Source organism: Leguminivora glycinivorella, unplaced genomic scaffold (assembly GCF_023078275.1).
Source record: "Leguminivora glycinivorella isolate SPB_JAAS2020 unplaced genomic scaffold, LegGlyc_1.1 Scaffold6, whole genome shotgun sequence".
In the NCBI taxonomy this organism is placed as follows: domain Eukaryota; kingdom Metazoa; phylum Arthropoda; class Insecta; order Lepidoptera; family Tortricidae; genus Leguminivora; species Leguminivora glycinivorella.
This window is the reverse complement of record NW_025952831.1, coordinates 2,034,407-2,044,334: the sequence shown is the minus strand read 5'-3', so window position 1 is coordinate 2,044,334 and position 9,928 is coordinate 2,034,407.

The window sequence follows — 9,928 nt, the reverse complement described above, 5'->3', positions numbered from 1 at the left end:
GTCTGTCCGTCTGTCTGTCTGTCTATCTGTCTGTTTATCTGTCTGTGTGTCTGTGGCATCGTAGCTCCCGAACGGATAAACCGATTTACATTTAGTTTTTTTTGTCTGAAAGCTGAGTTAGTCGGGAGTGTTCTTAGCCATGTTTCATGAAAATCGGTCTACTATGTCGCAGTCGGGGGTTTTTTCAAAATTTTAATTTTGTGGTTAGGTTATTATGAATTATAAAATAATTAAATCCGCAACTCCACGCTGCGCTCAAAAACACGCATTACAGATGTTGGGGTTAAGACCGCCAAACTGAAATGGGACTGGGCAGGCCATGTCTGCCGTATGCACCCACAGAGGTGGGCTAAAATAGCCACCGTATGGGTGCCGCAAGACGGGCGGGGATCTGGCAGGCCCAGGCGGAGATGGCGGGACGACCTGGACGTGTATTCAGCGACTGGCCGGAGATCGCTCATAACCGGGACGAGTGGAAATCGAAGGGGGAGGCCTTTGCCCAGCAGTGGGACACAGTATAGGCTTTAAATAATAATAATAATAATAAACGGTAGGGTTGAGTGGAGGAAAAGAGGGCAGACATCATCGATCCATCTGTACCTGGGTCTTCCAACCGTCCGTTTTTAACCCCCGACGCAACAACGACGGGGTGTTATAAGTTTGACGTGTCTGTCTGTATGTTTGTTTGTCTGTCTGTCTGTCTGTGTGTGTGTCTGTCTGTGGCATCGTAGCTCCCGAACGGATGAACCGATTTAGATTTTTTTTTTGTTTGAAAGCTGAGTTAGTCGGGAGTGTTCTTATGTCGGTCCAGTATGTCCGGGGTTTTTCAAAATTTTTATTTTGTGGTTGTGTTATTCAGTAGAGTCTATACATAATTAGTTATCATGTTAATAAATACCAATCTCACGGTGGTTATCCATGTTACAGGTACTTAATACTGGTTACACTGAAGCAAATTCTCGCTTTAACTGGAATGAGTACAAGCAAAGGTTTGAACTTTGATGGCCCTTTAGGGACGTAATGACCAGTGGGCGACGATCAAACCCGTAACTTTGTAGTGGACACAAACTTTTTGTTTACGATGTAAACATTTAAACCATATTCATTTCGTGCACTGGTGGCTCATTTGTCGGCTATTTAAATTAAATTGTATTGTGTCAAATTAGTTCCAGTGGCCGCGCGAAAGCTTGCGGGGGATGCAAGGGGGAGCAAATATTCGCCTACATTCAGCCAAAGTCAAATGTTCGAGGCATCTCTAATACTAACAATTTTGAACGTTTATTTTCATAATTTACTTATATTGACCGAGATACAGAGTACCGACGAATGATCAGACATCATGATCACGGAAAACATTTTTCTAGAAATATCTGGAACTCGGCAAGAGCGTGCGACTTTCGATCCCGATGACGATCGGTCTGGCTCAGTCGGTAGTGACCCTGCCTGCTAAGCCGCAGTCCTGGGTTCGAATCCCGGTAAGGGCATTTATATGTATGATGAGCACAGATATTTGTTCCTGAGTCATGGATGTTTTCTATGTATATAATAGCCCATAGTACAAGCTTTGTTTAGTTTGGGGCTAAGTTGATCTGTGTAAGGTGTCCCCAATATTTTTTTATTTATTAATATTTATATATCCCGGTCAATAGAAGTCACGGTCTATACTCCGGTCTTAAGTGTTAGTAACAATCTCGGCCACACAAATTACAAGTTGTCACTGAGAAGAAGCGCTGCCCCATTTTTTTGCAAACCCTGGCTTAGATTACCCGACGAGCAGAAAATTTGCAGTTTATTATATTCGGAGGCACGCTCGCAAGATTGGCTAGTGCATACTTAGAGTTGCAGAGAAGCGAGATGCGACTACCTACTTTAAATATTCCTTGATTTAAATAAATGTGTTTATGCACCCCACGTCTTTTTTAGAAATATACGTTTTAGGAATATATATACATGCATACGTTATTTTTTGTTACATTTGACCGGTTCGAGTCCCGACTGGGGCAAACGATTTTTCATAAATCCTTAAATGCAGAATTTATTGTTTTTAAAAACAAAGGAAAGTCTCCCTTACACAAAATGTGCTATTTACAATATTTAAGGTAGTTGCCATCCATGTGGCATTCGATTTTTCTTCCCTGTATAATAGAATAGAAATCGTTTATTCGTGGTAAACATTGCAAACAGGTATTATTTACAATACAAACAAACACATTTAATATGCCTTTAAGCCATATGTCCCATGCACTGCTGGGCGCAGGCCTCCTGTCACGCGTGAGAAGGCTCAATCTAGCTTAATTCGGATTGGGGTCCTCACATAAGTACAGGTTTAAAATTTACATACTGTCTTTTTATTTTATTGTTTACAACCCCATTATATCCTAGCGGTGCCATATGACGCCCAATTTTGAATACACAGGTAAACACTTTGATATTAAATCAAGAACCCGCCTGGTAGGACAACCCGCGGACAACCCACTAGGCGGGTTGTCGCCATACAAACGGGCGGTTAAAATTGATTACAAACCGATTTCAGACATTGTGAATGTGTTAAATGAATTAATATCCCTTCTAGAATATTCCCCGTACCTTACTAAGGCCACTCGGCAGGCCTCGTGGCCTAAACGCGGTACCTACTCAACTTTTATATCCTTCATAAAGTTACCATTATATAATATACTATTGTTTTCCAAATCCAAGACCTAAACAATAGGACTAGAATGGACTAAAATACTAGTTCTGTATCGCAACCACTACTAGATAATTTTTATCCAGCATAGCATAGCAAAGAAACTTAGAAACTTCTTTTTTCTGCATTAACGTTCATGTCTCATGCATAATTAAAATCGTTTTGTATATCTTTCGTACGTGAGTCGGTAAAAGAACTAGGGCGACTTATTTCAATTTGTAACTTGAACTTATTAAGTTGTCACGCGATACTGTGAGCCCCATACCACGAGTTTTCGACAATTTACAGTACTCTTATAAACTTACAGTATAAACTTCAAGAATCACAAAATTAAAAAAAAAAACTCCGACCGTTTACATTACATAGTGGACCGATTTTCATGAAACATGGCTAAGGACACTCCCGAATAATTCAGCTTATAAAAAAAAACAAAATCTAAATCGGTCCATCCGTTCGGGAGCTACAATGCCACAAACAGACAGATTTTCATGAAACGTGGCTAAGAACACTCCCGACCCGACTAATTCAGCTTTAAAAAAAAAACGAAATCTAAATCGGTTCATTCGTTCGGGAGACAGACACATAAACAGACATACAGACACGTCAAACTTATAACACCCCGTCGTTTTTGCGTCGAGGTGGTGTAACGGTTTTACTTTATAATTTATGACACAATATTTGTCATTTCTTTAATTATTAATTTTTACATTTATTTTGCGAACCACCAAGGAGTGGAATGCTCTGCCTGAGTCTGTGTCTCCACATGAGTACAATCCAGGTCTCTTTAAAGCAAGAGTAAATAGGTATCTCATAGGTAAGCGTGCTCCGTGAGTGTTGAGATGACGAGAGATAGGGGAGAATGGAAGAGGAAGACATGTTGTACCGACCCCACATAACGTGGGATAAGGGTAGGAGGAAGAAGAACAAGATAGGTAAGCGTGTTCCACGGTAGACCGCATCATCACTTACCATCAGATGTGATCGTGGTCAAACGTCTACTTATTCATACTATTAAGTTTTAGTAATATCACCGCCCACAATATCTCTGCTTTACCTAAAGGTTGACTGGTAGAGAATGCAGTCTGCCATTAAGTCCGCCTTTTGTACAATAAGTTTTTCTTTCTTTGTGTACAATAAAGATTAAATAAATACTAAAAAAAAACATTGACCAAAATGTAATTAAAGCAAGTAATTTCCAAGGGTCTCTCTAGAAATCTAATTAAGTATCAGATTATTTTTAAATACCCTGCTTATAGCTTGTACCCATAGCAACAAATTATTTCCTGAGTAAATTACGTCAGAGAAGTAAAAAATGTCTCAGCTCACATTTAATTGTCGGTTGAGGCGAAGCCGAGGTCAACAAACATGTGATGAAGCTTTCTTATTTTACTGGTCAAGGTGTGTATACTATCTTTCAGTACAGATGGTGCTTTTTTTACGCACTAGTGCGAGAAGTGGTTCATTATATAACAGGTCGAAACTTCGGAGGTCCATCTGTACTAGGGAATGCAGCTAGAACCGAAAACCGAGTATCGGTTTTTTTTCGGTGAAACTCGAAACCGATTCGAATTTCGGTTCATAACCGAGTTTTTGTTACCTTCAGGTAAATTGTTAAACAAAACAGATTTTTCGCTTATATTGTGTTTTTATGGACTTTGTAAACACAGTATATAAATAAAAATCTCATAGGACGATTTGTTGACTGCTGGGACCAGTTTTTCTTAGGAATTGGTGAAGATTATTGCTTTGAAAAGTATATCTGAAGTTCAATCGACATGAACAATTTAAAAATGTAACGTAAGTGATGTTACATATTTCTTTATGTTAGACGCAGCATATTGCGATGTAAAATGGGATGAAAAGACTCTATTTTCAACTCTCTGAGAACGAATCTCATCTATAATTGAAATGATGAAAGTAATCGTTTTGGCATCTTTTGTGTCCTGGCAGGCAATTATGGTCGCGCGATAAATGATAAAACATCTGGCCGTCCCTATCGCACTTACTAATAGTGCGATAGGGACGGCCTGATATTTTATCGTCTATCGCGCGACCATGCTAGCCGTGCTGGTGAGTTCTTTCATTTTTAACCGATTTCCAAATATCAATGGAGGAGTAAAATGAAATAAATATACTATAAAAAGAAAAAAATTACCAAGGCCTCCAAGTGTCCAAAGCTGATTCTAAGAGATCAATGGAGAGGTAATCAGTTCATCTGTATTTTTTTAAATATTTGTTATTTGATATCTCCCTCAACTCTGAACCGATTTTTTTTTATCGAATGTATATATAGGTTGGTCCTATTTTTATCAAGTGGTGTCCAGTTCTGATGATGGGATCCTGGAGAATTCAAGGAAACTCTTCAAATCTTAAAGGTAAACTGATTTTCGTTTGCTAAGAACGTTGGGGTTTTAAGCCACATTCTGGTCAAGCTAGTGTTGTGAATTTAAGCTTTGAGGCGTAAACTACAAAACTCGAGTCGCGACTTCTGAGTTTTAAAGCCTCGACCATATAAGCCTTGAGGTAAGGCGTATAAGGTTGACCTTATAAGTTTGCGTTGCTGCTTACGAGCACAGAATCCTCGAGTCTTTAGTCCTCAAGCTTTAAAGACTCCTAAGCTTTGAGGGTTTAAGTCTATAAGGTTTGTAGCATTTAAGTCTTAAGAGCTTTTAATAAACTAGATCCGAAGGTCAACAGAAGTAAAAAAAACAGGCCAAGTGCGAGTCGGACTCGCCCACTAAGAGCTCCGTACTTTTTAGTATCCTGAGATACATGAGATACAGCGTAGTGACGTGACCGGGCGGACGGATATCTGAGTCTTAGTAATAGACTTACGTTTTTACCCATTGTGTACGGAACCCTATAATCTACCAAACCAACACCGTCAAATTAAGGGTTAAATATAAATACTATCTGCCTATAAAGCTCGTTGTTTGAGCTCTTAAAGCTTGACACAGGCCTTCGAGGTTTAGGGGGCTTGAGCTCTCTATGAAGCCCGAGTCTTAAAGACTCACTCTTAAGAGCTCATAAAAAGCTTGAGTCGTTAAGGTTCTGAACCGTTTCTGAGCTAAAACCTTTAACGCTTGAGTCTTTAAAGCGTGAACCTTTAGGGTTTGCAAGTCTTTAAGGTTTAAAAGTCTTCAAGACTAGTCTTATAACAACACTAGGTCAAGCTCGTGTTTTGGTGGCGGGCTCCATGAAGAATCAAGGGAACTCTTCAAATCTAAAGGGCACACCAATAGTGACTTTTGTATCTTTATCAGAAAAGGAATAACATTAAAAAGAATGGCATTTGATGAAGTGGAATCGCTGATGATGATCAGAAAGAAAGTTTTAAAGACGCATGACGCGTTGATTTGTTTTCTTCGTTATGTTTGTTAAGCATGTTGGGTTTTCAAGACGTAATTTTGTCAAGCTCGAATTCTAATAATGGGATTCATGAGGAATCCAATAAAATAAATAAATAAATAAATCCAGGGAATTCCATAAACCTTAACGGTATACGTGTATTGTCTTTCGTATTTTTATCAAATAAAACAGTCGCTTTTGATGAAGTGGAAAAGATAAGCTTCTTCAAAACTTTTTTATATGATTGTTAAGCATGAACCCAGACCCGACACCGCATCCGCAAAACTTTACTTTTAGTTAATTTTACCTACAGTGTCTCCGCAAAAGAAAAAAAAGCACCGAAATTTCTTCTTTCATCCTACAATTGCGTGAAAATAGCATATTATGTTACAATTACAAATCTCTTAAACACCGTTCAGTTGCCTTTTATAAAATATTAGATATTTGGCGTATTAGGTGAATCTTGAACAACGTAAGTACCTACTACAAAAACAAAATGTTCGTTAAAGTTCAAAAAGCGCTGCTGGCCTTGTGGTAAGAGAGTGCGAACGCGAACCCCGGTTCGTACCAATGAATTCATATGTGCGAAATGTCATTTGATATTTACCAGTCGCTTCTCGATGAATTAAAACATCACGAGGAAACCGGAATAATTCCAATAGGATCCTTCCGGTTGGAAGGTGAGACGGCAAAGGCTTTCATAAAGCTAGTGCATGTGCCAAATCTTGGGATTAGTTGTCAAAGCGGACCCCAGGCTTCAATGAATGCCATGGCAAATACCGGGATAATGCAAGATAGATTAGAGATAGATTGATAGAAGTTCAAATAACAATTACCTACAAGTAATTTGAAAAAGTAAAGTGATCACTGTAATTTGAAATATTTGAACAAGTAAAGTAATCTACATTGGCTTTACGTCAGTTTCTAGGTGAGAATTTGCATCTTAACTAATGTATTTAGTATTTTTATTAAAAAATCCTTCAACGAAAAAACTCGAGTTTAACTCGATTGAAAACCGAGTTTCAAATCGGTGAAAAACGGACGGTTTTAACCGAAACTCGGTTTTTTCACTACTCGGTTGCATTCCCTAATCTGTACTGAAAAACGTCGTTCGATACACGTGCGAAAAGGAAATTCGTAACTCGTGTCGATTTAAAACACTCCCTTCGGTCGTGTTTTAATTTATCGCCACTCGTTTCGAACTTCCTTTTTTTCGCACTTGTATCGAAATGTACTATTTCAGTCCAGATGTTTTTTTTTACGCACTAGTGCGAGAAGTGGTTTATTAACCTTTTGTTAGATAACCCCCTGTACTCTGTAAATGAGTACATGGATTTGAATTTTGAATGACCGATGATATTATTATACCTATATTTCTCTGTTATATAATATTTTCTTGCTTCGTGATAATTTCATGATATTGTAACTTAATTTATTAATTTTATTTAGTGCCAAGCTGTTTATTTTCTTTCTTTGTAAATGACGATTCTTATTGGGAGACACAATTATTTTTATTTGGAATCTATTATGTAATTTTTGACGATCATGATGAGAAAATAAACATAATCTTGACATGTAGCAAATTTATAGTGTAATTTTTATCATGAAATAAAGAAATCTAATCTAATCTAATCTTATATGCCAGGTCGAAACTTCGGAGTGCTATATGTACTGAAAAACATCGTACGATACACGTGAGAAAAGGAAATTCGTAACTCGTGTCGATTTAAAACACTCCCTTCGGTCGAGTTTTATTTATCGCCACTCGTTTCGAACTTCCTTTTTTACGCACTTGTATCGTAATGTACTATTCTGATCGACGGAGCCAGGAAGCGGTAAATTCGGTTAGCGCAGTGGCCTGAAAATATAATAACCGTCATATAAAAATTACCCCAACAGTAATAATTATGTACCGTGTGTTTCCTGTAACACGAGTAAATAAAAAAACCGGCCAAGAGCGTGTCGGGCCACGCTCAGTGCAGGGTTCCGTAGTTTTTCGTATTTTTTTTTTTCAAAAACTGTTTGTTCAACCTAGATGTAGATGTAGATGTAGTGTAGGGACGCCCGGCCGGAGACAGGCGGGCTGTCGATCACTTGCTGTGTTCATTCAGCCCAATTCCCTGGAGTTGGAGCTGCAGGTTACTGTTCCGGCAGCATTCCCACACTTCCTTCTTCAAATCTTCTTGTTTTCCTGCAGAACAAAAGGACATCTTTTAGTTCGACATCCTTGAGTTCTTCTGCTTTTAGTCTGTCTCTACCAAATGTATTGTATCGCGGTGCCGCATACATACTACATTCCGCTAACAAATGTAGGCTTGTTTCCTCCATTCCACAATGTGGACAGGATTCGTCATCACTTATTCCTATTACCTTGAGGTGTCTATTGAGAGTGTTGTGCCCAGTAATTATACCTGTCAACATTCTCAGACTGCTCTTACCTAGATTCAGCAGATACCTGGTTCTTCTTTGGTCCATGCCTTTGATCATCATCTTCGACTGTCTGCATCCAGTCTCGTTCTCCCATTCCCTTTGTGCCTTAGCTTCATTGACCTTGTCTATTACTCCTTTCGTGACATCCGCTGACATGGGCAGTGCCGGTTCAGGTCCTACAAATTCCATTCCCGCCCCCGCCCTTGCCAGTTCATCAGCCTTCTCGTTGCCCACAACTCCCTGATGTCCCGGCACCCATGCAACCGTGACTACTCTCTGTTCCCCTACCGCATTTAGCTCCTCCCTGCACTCTTTTACAAGCGAGGACGTAACCGATGTTCTGTTTAAAGCTTTAAGTGCGGCCTGGCTGTCTGTGTATATCACTACATCACCTTCTTGTCGATTTTCTTTGATTAGCCTTGCACAGTGTGTTATTGCATGTATCTCTGCTTGGAACACGCTTGCATATCTTCCCAGCGGTATTGAAACCTTATCTCCTGTTTTGGGTACGACTATCCCCGCTCCTGCTAGTTTTGTCGAGCTTCTCCTCGAGCCATCCGTGAAACAGACCATTGTTGGGTGTCTGATTTCCACTTTCCAGCTCTCCCTTTCACCTATATGTATTCTATACTTTTTATCAAAAATCTCTTTCCTTTTTATTAGGTCATTGCAGCCCATCACCAACTCAAGTTTTGATAGAGCCTCTCTTTGTATCAGTGCATGTCTCTTGTCCACGCAGCTTCCTCTCCACTCCTTGCATGCCTTCATTCTATACCATTGTTCCGTGGCTCTTTTCTCAACCTCAATCCACAGAGGTTTTAGACCCATCAGCACCTCCATGGCACTTGTCGGGGTGGTTCTCATTGCTCCCGTCATCATGAGGCATGCGATTCTCTGTACTTTGTTTAACTCTTTCCTGTATTCTTTGACTTGGGCTCTGTGCCACCATACCACTGCACCATAAAGCACCCTCGGAAGTATGATCGTCTTGTATATCCAGTGGATCACTCCAGGCTTTAGCCCCCAGTTCCTTGCTACTGCCTTTTTGCATTGAAACAGTGTCCTCATAGCTTTTGACGCTTGCTGTTTGATATGAGTCTTATATCTGAGTGTACTGTCTAGGGTCACCCCCAAGTATTTCAGTTCCTCAACTATTTCTATTTCTGTACCTTGTATTTTTATGGGTTCTAGCTCTCTCATCCTCTTGTTTGTGAAAAGTACTAGCTTTGTTTTCGACGGATTTAGATCTAGTCCCCTCTCTCTACACCAACTAACTATCTGTTTTAGGCCTCTGGTCATCGTGTTTCTCATGACACTAAGAACCGTCCCTCTCACTAATAGCACTCCATAGTCAGAGTAGGCCTGCATGTACACGCCCCCCCTGTTGAGCTCTTTGTTCAAGGAGTCCAGCAATAGGCACCACATTAGGGGCGACAAACATCCCCCCTGCGGAAAACCTCTTCT